Consider the following 12,485-nt stretch of genomic DNA (forward strand, 5'->3'; position numbering starts at 1 on the left):
AACTGCTGTATGAGTTTCGTTCCGCTGGCGAGAATAAGATTTCAAAGATCTAATCCCCGCAAACGTCTTGCGTTTAAGATCGAACTGCATCGCTAATATTATCTTTCTTGCTTTTTTTTTCACGTTCTTTCGAATTTTTTTATTTAAGACTCATGTTTATAGAATTTAACAAATTGCCGAAATATTCTTTTTTGTTATGTATTATATAAACAATTTTAGTATATTTATTGCATTACAACTAAATCAACACTCATAAAGAGTTCAGCTTTATTAGCTTATGTTTTATTTTTTATCGATTACATCATTGATGTTTGTAATTTTGTTTATCCGATATGTGTCAAACATGATGGATAGAATTTATACAGCAATTTAATACAGTATGAATTTATTATATCATAATATTTATGATAATCGTCATGTGTCGTATATGTAATATTTGTACTAAACTGCGATATCAACTACTGAGGGATTCTGTCTGACCATACAAGGCTGTATCTACTTGTCGCGTTAGAGACTATGAATGATGCTTCTGGGAGACAAATTACCCATAAAATTGAAATTTAGCAGTTTTCCTGAGGCTACGTAATAGTTTGGCTCGCGCAGAATAAAAATTTGGCCACTTTTATCTTCGACGAACGTTTGTGATAAATGATCAGTCGGACGCACATACATCTCCTTTTAGTCTCTATTCTGCCTTATCGATTTTGACTATGAAAAAGCTGTGCTTAGAAGAATGTGATAACTTTTGATAATATATGATAAATTGCCTTCCATCTTCGCTTTCATGTATGGCGTTTTACAAAAGAAAAGAAAAGAAATGAACTACTTGTGAAATATTTTGTATGCCGACAAAATTTTCTAAAATTCTTTTATTATATTTCAAAAGTAGGTAGATAAAGGATATAAATCATGTAATTAAGGCAAAAAAGTTTATACAGCAATTTATGCACAAGGTGAATTTATTATATTATAACGTTTACAATAATCGAGCATTTATCAATCAGTGATTTAGATCGTACTTAATAAGTTCGACGATTAAAAAGTTCTGTCTGATCATACGTAGTTATATCTACTTGCCATAAAGAGACATGCTTTAGAGAAGCAAATCATTTGTAAAATTAAAATTTATCAGCTTATTTAAAATATAATGTTAATTTCTTTATGAAAAATAAAAATTCGGTCAAGTTTAGCTCTTTTGAAACATTTTAATTCAGATACTGATTTATATATATATATATATATATATATATATATATATATATATATATATACATCGTATAAATGATACACGTACACGGGAATAAAATACAACGATCTCTGAAAGGATTACCGGGATTAAAGTCTAGGGATGAAAGGTCTTCGACCCCGAGTTCGTCTATATACAAGAACCGATAAGCCGAGTACAATCGGGATAAGAGAGAGAAGGGTGAAGATACACATGGAGCGCGATGGGGATGTACTTACCACGTGGTGATAGCCGCCCCGCAGTGGTAGCTCTGCTCTCTGCTGACTACGTATACCGCCAACGGTAACGCCGCGCACGATCGCGACCGGTGTCACCGAGCGTAGCACATGATCGCTTTCTCTTGATCCCCGGTATGATACCGATACTCCGGTACGCGGTCTGCCACGTGTCTACGACACTCCGCTTCCGTGCCCCGCTTCCGGACTACCGCGCAACCGATTGTTATTCGAGCCGCTCGAGCGTTCGCACGCACCGACGTGAAGAGCAGCGACGACGGCCGACCACCGAGGGGGATCGCACGACGATCGGCGGCATGCCAAGTGACACTCGTCGAGCACGTCGCTTCCGGCACCGATCGTCCGACGCGCTAACGACCACCCTGCGTCGCGATCGTGATGGTGGCGGCGGCGGCGGTGGTGGCGGCGGTGGCGGCGGTGACGGTGGCGGCGGCGACGGCGACGGCGACGGCGACGGCGACGCGTGTGCACTTTTTGCGAACGGTGATCGATAGGCGTACGAGGCACGCTTCGCTCGCCACGCGATCCTCCGCGATCGTCCCGTCGAGCGACATGCCGCGGTTACTACGCTCGGCCCGATGGCGCGTTCACCAGCCTCGAAACCCCCGTCGGCGTCGGCACACTCGTAACACACTCCCGCCTCTTCGCGGTACCGATGACAAACGGGGTCCGTGTCCGTGTCAGCTCCCTCGCGGCCGCAGGAATGCCCGGTGGCCCGATATTAACGCCGACAGACCCTCTTTAAGGGACGGCCGACGTGCAACAAGTGTCTCGAGCGACGACACTCGTCTCACGTGTCGCTGCTGCTGCGCTCTCGTCTACTCCACGTTCAACCACTCTCGCTGATACACTCGATACTCCGTGTCCAACTCGCCGACGGCCGGAGACTCGTCCTCGAAGTACGTAAGTCACGGGGGAACAGAGTTCTGGGAAGAAACAGAGAGAAAACGTACGTTATTTACTGAACGGTAGGTGCTGGTTAAAATATATACGTATATATGTCAGGTGACATTGGCACAAAATTGTTTTAACAGGTGTGGGTTTCGCGAACGCGAACGATGTTATTCCCAAAGGAAATTGATGCAGAATTTCCGTCAACTCTCTGAGGGCCAGAGACGTCTCTTTAAGGGCTAAACGCTCGACGTTGATGGAGAAGTAATGAGCTGGAGATTAGGACGTGGCCCATCAAAATTGCTAATATCGATTATGCCGAACCTCAAGTTGCGCGGGTGGTTCATACGTTCGTTACACTCAGATTAATCTCAAGGGAATTGGAGTAGCAAATGGATCGTGATGTATCTCAAATGAGCATTCAAATTGTTTTTAGATAAAACATTTCTGCATGTAAAATATATATGAATAAATATAAAATAATAAAGAATATATATAAAATAATAACATAAAATAAGATTAAATAAGGAATGATACTTTAAATTTAATTTTTTAGTCATGGAAATTTCCTCTGCGCAGCGTTCGTACGTAACTAGAAATTTTTCAATTAATTTCTAACTAGCGCATTGGCACATACATTCTGTCATGTGACGAGATGATAGATATATCGTCGCATTAGCTACGTGCACATTTTGCAGTTACACAACGGCATGGAGTTATGGGCAAGGAGGGTCTGATAAAAGAGAAAAGGGTATTGTATGTGCGAGAGAATAGGGTCAAGCAGATTTCTGACTACACGAACACTGAATTGTCACGTCTAGCCAACTTGACATATTATTTTGCCCTCTTATTCTCGCGCAAGAAAGACACTTTGACAATGTACTCAATCGTTTGACGTCGAAACGCAAAAAAATGTCCCTACGATATTTCACATTGTAATGGGAAGACGACTTGTTCTCGCGGAAAAGATTTCTGCACTATCCTTTTTCTTCATTTATCATAGCTTCTTTTGTCGAGACGCGACGTCGTTGCGTATTGCAAAGATTAAGAAAGCGGGGTACATAAGAGCTACACGGATTTTATAACGTCTGTCACGGTACTTTTATCTACAATACTTTGTCAACTACAACAGGAGAATTATTTATCAATGAATTTATTAAGGTATATCTCCCAATGGGTAATTGATTCCATTTTATCTGTTGTACTATTTTGCATTCTTGCCGATCGATCGATAAATAATTAGCCAGCCGGGCCGTCACAATGCTCGACCTTTGGGCAACGCGTTAAATTGATTTCGCATAACAAAGAACAATGGCTGTCGCATACGGGATGAATATTAGGAGCCCTTGCATAGCATCGAATAAATTATGTAGGCAACGAGAGTCTCGTTTTATTGCCGGCGGGGTCGTCGCGCCGCTGCAATCCAGGCGTAAACTCGACGGCTCTCTCGTATGGAAATCGTAACTTGAAAGTATAATATGGAAAAAAATATCCATTGGTGGTCTGCGTTACGTTTGTACGTTTGTAGTACGTTTGTTTTAGCTTATAAAAATTCCGGTGAAGATCGAAGTGTATTTATCGTGGGGAAGTGTCAGGTCTCTCGAAAGCGCGTTAAAAAGTTCGCGGGTTTACGGGCGTGCTCCGATAAATCATCCGTCGAGATTTAGCTTTTAAAGATTTAGGCGGAGATCAGGTAAATCCTAAGCCGATTGCTAAATATTCGATAACGGGCAAAATTTGATTTTGCCTCTCGTTGGATGTAGAAATAAACGCGCGTTTGATCGCGATGCGGAAACTTTCGTCTTTTCGAAGTAAATGGAATTTCAAATGAAAATTAACATACACCGCCATGCAATTTGATACAAACTAAATAAGTATAAATTAATGCTATGTCGCGTCCTCCATTCAAAATAAATAAGCAAGTATCCTCAGTGACGTTTAACGGAGCAGTCTCGTGCTCAGTTTTAAACTCCAGTATCTTAGTTTATGACTTTGTGTTAGTGCTTAATCAGAGCGTTGTGTCTCTGCGACGTATCGTGTTCATAGTTTCATAACGACGCTTAGGAGATTCATCTGTCATGGGAGCGACAATGCTGCGCAATTTATATGACATCCATTGCAGTACAAATTGCAGGAAACTCTAAAGGATATCTTTAGAAAATATAGGAGCGCTTGTTAAACTGAATTCAATTTATTCTGATATATTAATATTTATTTTAAATAAATTAAACAATCTGCATGATGATTTAAATGAAAATGGCATTTTGACCTGAACTTGAATCTATAATTACAAATAAATCGATATTTGGACAAGTATATTTATAATAGAGTATAATTTATAATGCAAAATTAGTGGTGCTCTATCATTATTTTTATCACTTTTTTGTTTAATTTATTAACAGATATTGCCGATGCAATATGGCAGTGTTCAGCCAAAATCTGTTCAAACTTGTCGATATTTGAAAATAAATCGTACACGATGCATATTCCCGTTGAAAATATTCCACAATGAAAACGGGATATTCGTTTGCAACGACCGTCATAAACTGTGCGACTCCATTTCCCTGATATTTTTTCAATTGCGTTTGCGCGCACACGGCCGGCGCGCGAAGCGCGGCAGTTGATCGATACCGAAACAGTTCAACGAGATTTCTACATCACGGCAGGGGGGGAAGAGATATTTTGAGAAAAACAACAGAATTATCGTGGCGACAAATCTTTTTGTAACTTCATAATCCATTCCGATTTTAATGAAATTACCCAAGGGAACGGGTTATATTTTTCATTCTGTATCGAGTTTTACAATTTATTCATTTATCTCGCAAAGTACACGGAAAGTATTAAGAATCCATTTTCATCACAGAGTTTCGCCGCGGCCATGGCGCGGAAATTATCGCGAATTTCATTTGGCCGAAGGAAAGGCATCGACCGCGCGAAGGAGCGAGGGATCGCTGCCCTCTGCGACGTTACGACGCTCCGCGGCTGCAAATGGGCGTGCGCAAATGTCGTTGCCGACGATAAATGCAGACACCGCAGTTTCTCACTTTATGCTCGATGTGTCGGTCTGGTTTACGTTGTTGGTGCGCCACGGCGTCGGCTGATTGCGACGAGATGCAGCGCGCGGCGCGTTGCAACGGACGAAAATGACCCGCTTTGACTCGAACCGCCGGCCTCTCTCTGTACACGCACGTCGATGAATCAGAACGGAAATCCCTCCCCACGGGGCGAGAACGAACGAACAAGCGAACTCGCGAGTGACGGGAATTCGCGCGAGCGCGACCGCTAAATGTAGCGAATTTTTTACGACCTATCGATTCCACCGCTAATGGAAGTTCCGATTTTTCGCGTCCGTTAATAGGCAAAAGGATGCCGGCCCAATGGCCGTCCTGTCGTGTAAGCGATATTTTTCACGGGAGTTATCGATTATCGCGCACAACGGAATCGGCAAATCACTTGCATCGCCGGCACTCGGATCCGTTCGATTATTCAAATTTCATAACCGTGCGATCGAAACGAGAACAACTCACGAATTTACCCCTCGCGCGATACACCGCGATATTGCTCTCATATTTTTGCATGAAATACATATTTTGCGATTGAAAGGGATGACCGCACTAACATTCTAAATTACCGTTTGGAAAAACGCGCAAATAAAAACCAGACGACAATAACGATCTCGTCGTTCTATCTCCAACTCTCGGCGAAGATTTGTCTCATTTTTCTTTTGTTGAATATACGCTCAAAGCCGTGCTCTAATATTACATTTCGAGAGAGTTTATTTTAAAAATCGCATTTTGAAACTGCAAAAAACTGCACACCGTTAGACAACGCGGAAACAAACGTTGATGGGCGCGAATGTTTCGCGATCCGATGAATCGCCCAATGGTTATCTAAAATAAAAAGAGAAAAAGAGAAAAAAAACGAGGGGAAAAAGAACGCAGAAACACGTATACGAGTTACAAACGTTAACGACACATTCTGCGTACCCACTTCGTTTGTCGGATTGATCGAGTTTGTAAAATTAAACTTGATATTCTGCGTCGATGCTTCTCATAGGTCGGGTTTTACGCGTCCGACTCAACTGTAGCTCGCATGTCAAAAGTTGCAGATTGCAAAACGACTGAGGAAAGGGAAAAAAAAAGATACGATGGTGAGAGGGAGGACAAAAACAGAGGACTGCGCGCGAATGGAATTCCGCGGAAACCGAATGGAAACGGCCAATGGACCGAGTGAAAAAAGCGCCGACTACACCGACACGAGCATTCCGACGCGACGCGTTCAATGCTGCCTTCGTTGAATGCCGGTTGAAAGAGAAACTTTAACTCTTTACCCGCGAATATATGCTGTTTATGTATGTCGCACCGAGTCGAGAATTTTCCAGCGACGAAGAGGATATTTTTAAAATAGCGACAAAAATATTGATACAGCAAGAATTTGTCTTTTTTCTTTTTTACAAAAAATTGCCGATGAAGAGTTTGAAGGTTGATAACAGTTTTGAGTGATTGACTATTTATTACGATTTGTGTCTAAATAACCGATTAAAATTTTTACAAATTGTTTCGTTGACCAGAGTTTAGAAATTTACATAATACCCTATAACAATATTACTCTCAAAGTTATATAATTTGTGGATTGCCATTGTGTCATAAACTATTGTTAACACAAACTTTTCGTGAATATTACAGTTCACTTATTTCACTTTATTAAGGCGAGAAGCCAACCTGATATTGTATCTGATAAAGTTACTCGCAATGTACACGAAACAGCATTAACAATAGTTCATGACATGGCGGTAACTCGCAAAGCGTTATATAGTTTTGAAAGAAATATCCGTGAAAATCTCAAGAGTATAATCGCGTTACGTTTTTATTTTGCTTATTGGTAAGAAAACACTTAATATCTAAAAAGTGAAAGTGTATCAACAATTATTATTTGCTATTCCCTCTTTTTTTCTCTATAAGATTATCTACTTTTATTCTAGATTTGTTTGAAAATTTGATTTGACAGTTTCATTGATACTTGTTGATTGCTATGGATCGCTTTGTTGGGTATTGCGTGTGAAAGGACAACCTCGGTAAAAAGCTTTTGTGCATTCCAAATTGGCTTTGAAGTACTTTTTCACAGTACTGTAAAACAGGAAAGTATAGGAAATATCTTCACAAACGTACACATATACAAATTTAGCAAAAAATTAATAATAATAAACTTGTGAATATCAAGGAGGCCTGACAAAACATACATTATTTAATTGACACATTTAATGATGTAGAAAAATAATATATTTCAGCTGTTACAAGCTCAGGCATTGTATAAGTGCAACATCCACTCGCTTGTCAAACTTGCCTGCCGCAAGCTTGCCCTTAATGTCACTCGATCGATGAGTTGGGAACTTCAAAAGGCTTCGCCTTTACGTCGCGAGGTAGACAAAATACACCGAGTCAACCTCGGCGACACGTAAGATTTATGATCTCCGAAAGTTCGATCGGCGATTCATGTCAAAACTAGAAACAAGAAGTATATCCTAAGTATATCCTAATCGAAGTACTCGGAACAGCCGACCGAGGATATAATTATCCTTATTACGAGGATATACGAGGATGTCGAGACTTAAGTCAGATCAGTCGTTTTTCGCGAAAATAAAAACGTACAGTCGATTCTGATAAATCCTTCCGCGACACTAAGTGATCGAACGTCGATAATCCACTTGCGCGAAGACTTGCGGCGGGATTCGGGCCGGTGCCTGCAATAAAGTGACGCATGCTAAGCTCACATTGCATTATTTAGAAGATTACTAAGTCCAATGGATCGTTGAAGGTAGTACACGAGGCTTTACACGTTGTAAGGGGATTATCGCTACCTTACGTGCCATACCCGGCATCACCCGGTCTCGAGAGACGAACTTAACTTATCATCTGACTTCCTAGAAGAAGGAAGCTTATCGAATTATTGGCAAAGTTTTCGCTCTCTTCGCATATTGTTAGTTCGCGAGATTCGTTTTTACGCGAAGAGTAATTATTAATAGCATACTTTGCATTGCAGAATGCCAAGTGCCTTCCTTTCGATTTCTTTGTTGTCTCTCGAGCGTGTCCTTTTTGCGTCGCGTGTCATCATTCGAGCGTGCCTTTAACTTTGCGCGGACAAAGTTTATTCACTTCGAAGAAGAAATCGTTTTCTTTATTACGATTAATTAGCATTTCTTTGTTATCTCTTTATTTTTACGTTTTTAGGAGTGCAGTATTTGTTTCAGGATTTCAGATTGAAACAAAAGGCATAGATATATGAATAAATAGATGAATATGATGTTAAACTGTCAATTCTTTCTCTTCTATCTCTTTTTATCTTTCTCGTTACATTTTTACATTTTATTTAGTCTTTCTTTTTTTTTTTAAAATTATCCAATTTTTATGTGACTACAAGCCAACGTCATTAACTCAATTATGTTACTTTAAAATAGAATGAATCGACATTTTGGTGCATTTGAAATGGGAAATGAGTAGAAATGATAAATTAACGCGATTAGCTTTGAAACAATGGAAGCATGATAATAATAATGCTAATAGAGTTGTAACATTACAGTTGTAACATTACATGTACGATACAGTATGTATATATGTAAGGTCTTATTCACATACAGATTGCGTGAAGGCTTTCTGAGCAGATTAGTAGTCATGTGAATCGTGTTCTAAATAGCTAACCGTTGGCTAGCTTAGCGGATTATCCTGTGAAGCCTCGAGCCTAAGAGCTCGAGAGTTTATGTGGCTGAGATAAAGTTATGATGTTTAAAGACGCATTAGCGATGTACCTGTGCCATCAAAATCATTTTATATTAAATCACTATTATGTACGCTCTAATAATAATAGCTTCGTGATAATGTTATATAAATATATAATAGATTTGCTATAATCCCGAATTGTTTTTTCATTTGTATTTTATACGGAGTAATACGTTGTAATACGAGGGCCTCTTGAAAAAAGCTGAGATACTAAATGGGAATTTTTTTTGCGAAAAGGAGAGTGAATGACACTTTACATAACCAAACGGATAAATGTTAAAATCTGCTTAACCCCGGGAAACGTTTCCACGATTAAATCCATCATACGGGTCTCTCGTGACGACGATAAACCTACGACGAGTCCCGTCCTTCGCGTTCCACGAGATAATCCCACGAGTTACAGCTCTGGGACTCGGAAAAGACAGCGTACGAGGAAACGGGGGACAAAACACGCGTACACCGACGGTGGGGTTTTAACGTGACAAAACGGAGCGTCGCGCCGGCCCGAAAATGGGACCGCGTCCTGGACGCGGCCGGCTGTGCGCGCTTTAAATTGTCGCTCCGCCGAGCATCGGCGGTTAATTCCGCGATGTGCACTTCTGGTCATTAAGTGAGAAAATAAAGTACCGCATGTAGCAGGGCTGCCGCACCGGCTGCGGAAAGTGCTGGCGAACGGCCGCGTACAGAGAGAGGTTTTACCGGTCTTCCGGGCTGCGGGCAACTTGATAATCGCCGATGCAGGCCGCCGTTAGATTCCGAGCACTTTTGTCCGCGAGTAAATTCACGTGACCGTGAAAGTGAAATACGATAATGTAATGCGAAACGGTGTGGCGTGCTTCCGCGCGCTTTCGCGTTTTGATGGAAGAGCTTTTTTGACGCACGAAAGCTACGTTAAGGGCATCAGGGCCAGGACACATTTAATCTCAAAGCGACGTGTAATTACATACTTTTTCACTTATGCTTGATGAATAAAGTAGAATGGAGCTACTTGTTACGTAGATAAATTGGGATATTAATGTTTACGTTCGTTTGATGCGATATGAACTTAATTAAAGGGCAAATTCGCGTTAACAATATTCTAGCGAACATTATATTATTGTTATTACATGTGCTATTGTTTCGTTAAAGTTTTATGCTTTCCCTAAAGCGTATATTTACTTGAAAATTTCAGAGATAACATTATACGTTTGTTGCGAAATTAGTTTAAAATTTGCTATGTTAAATTTGTACATTTTTCGATCAATCTTGCGATGTCATTTTGTAGAAAATTAAGTCTTTGTTCCAAGTAATTTTTTTATTTTAAAATGTTTTAAAATGTTGTAATTATTTTGAAACTCGTGATAATCATTCTGGTGATTTCCATCGAACCATCGTTAAATCTTTGATTATCGCATATGTGAGTTGTAGCAGCATCTTCGTGCGCGATGCACACATCCTATCAATTATACTGCGATTGCCAAATACAAACCTTGATGGCGGATTGTGCTCTGAATCTATAGAGAGATCGGACGGATATAAGATGACATACGTATAGTACATGTATACAAGTTATATTGCCTGTTTAGCGTGTTAAGTCAACGAGACGCTGTAACTACGTTACTCGGTAGATGAGTTATGGATATCTGTTTCCCGTAACTTCGCGCATTTAAATTTCGGTCCTTTATAGGCTAAGAAACTCTCGGGGAGAGATGGAGAGAGGAAGACGCGGGTAGTCGATAACTATGATAATCAATCATTGAAAATATGCGTGCACGTGGGCGCTCATAATTAATCAAGCTAAATAATAAAACTTAACTTGTAAAAAGGACGATGTAATAAGCAGTAACAACATAATGAAGTTACTTCCGAGCATAACGTCGAGAAATACCGATGTGATTAATCATATTTCATTACAACATAACATTTATCAACGTCACATTTCAGATAAGATTAACACGATTTCCGGAAGTGCTGTCCAGAAATAGTAAGAGAGGGGCCAGGAGTGCACACACGGTAGTAAGCGAGTTATGCAGTTTGGGGTATTTGGTAATCCTCGAGGATTGTTCGAGGATGCTCCGCAACTCGCCGAAACTGTATCCTGCGAATGAAGTTTCGTTCATTCCGCTACCAATCCGCCCTCCGTTGGCTGTATTAACTTTGGGAAATTAACAAGGATTGACTGTACAGTTGATTCTTGATCTTAAGTAGCCTGGCGCTTGTACTCTTTCCTCGTCAAAGTTTGTGGATCTTTCCTTCCCTTCCTCTCTCTCGCGTATTATGAGATTTACAAGTACACACCGATAAATATATGCAGCATCTCGTTTACTTTGTATAAATGAATATATATATATATATATATATATATATATATGTTTATCATGTGATATGACGCAGAAATTTAAAACTATTCGCTCTCGATTATGCATTTAATATTTGCTTTATACGCAGAAAACTAAGTTTAAATCGAGAATGTCAAGTTCAGCAAGAATATAAGACGTTAGGCAAAACCACAAAAAGGATTATATTTTATCAGTTTAAATTTTCCCCTCGGCGTTCACATTGAAACTGAGATGATATCTCCGATATTCTTGTTTCTCTCCAGCATCTGGCATTTCGCGAACGAACCGAGAAAATGATCTCGTTGCTCAGGATATTTAGTAGCGAGCGAGATCCGTTCTCATGCTCTGTGAATCTCTGTAGGACTCGGTTCGCAAGGAGTTACTATGGCGACAAGAGACGTTGCCCGGGAAACGGTTGTTGCCGAAATTCCGGACAATATTGGCTGTGTTATTTGGTCGAGCCATTTACGAAAGGAAAGAAGAAATGAGAGAAAGGAAGGAACGCCATAGTTACCACAGCAATTCGTCGCGCAATTTTTAAAAATTACATAGTTATTATTTTTCTTTTGTGAATATGAAAAATCATAAATACTATTCTTTCAAAAATCCATCATCATTATCATTACGAAATACGAAAATTTATGTAAATTATTATTTATTTTTAAATAATAATTATGTTATACTTTGAAAATTACAATAATTTCTAACAAGATGATGTTTATAATTATGGAGAATATATTTAACGTTATTCGTTTCAAATATCAACGTCTCAATTATACAAAAAGTATTGAGAAAAGTATTTAAAAACATGATCGAAAAAAAAAAGAAATTGTTACAACGTTCTCATTAAAAGTCGACAATGGGTAAAGCAAATTAAGCTCAAAGGAAGTGCTTAATAGACAAAGCTTTTATGACAGCGCAGATAATGTCTCGTTTTTCGTCTTTTTTTTTTTTTTTTTTTTATTGACAGAAGCATCTGCCATGCTATGTTGTCATCAGATACCATAAAACAAGATCGACA

General features: G+C 39.7%; 1 protein-coding gene across 9 annotated transcripts in view; it reads right to left on the bottom strand.

Moving 5' to 3' along the window:
• LOC105431733 (cyclic nucleotide-gated channel alpha-3) overlaps positions 1–12,485 on the bottom strand; it is a 162,127-nt gene that overhangs the window by 125,177 nt on the left and 24,465 nt on the right. For all 9 annotated transcript variants that reach the window (XM_089075213.1, XM_089075210.1, XM_089075212.1 and 6 more), the window contains exon 2: positions 1,465–2,408. The gene's annotated coding sequence lies outside the window, so the exon portion shown is untranslated. The remainder of the gene's footprint in view (positions 1–1,464; positions 2,409–12,485) is intronic.

The sequence above is a fragment of the Pogonomyrmex barbatus genome, unplaced genomic scaffold (assembly GCF_055798465.1).
Source record: "Pogonomyrmex barbatus isolate J1 unplaced genomic scaffold, ASM5579846v1 scaffold18, whole genome shotgun sequence".
NCBI classification, from domain to species: domain Eukaryota; kingdom Metazoa; phylum Arthropoda; class Insecta; order Hymenoptera; family Formicidae; genus Pogonomyrmex; species Pogonomyrmex barbatus.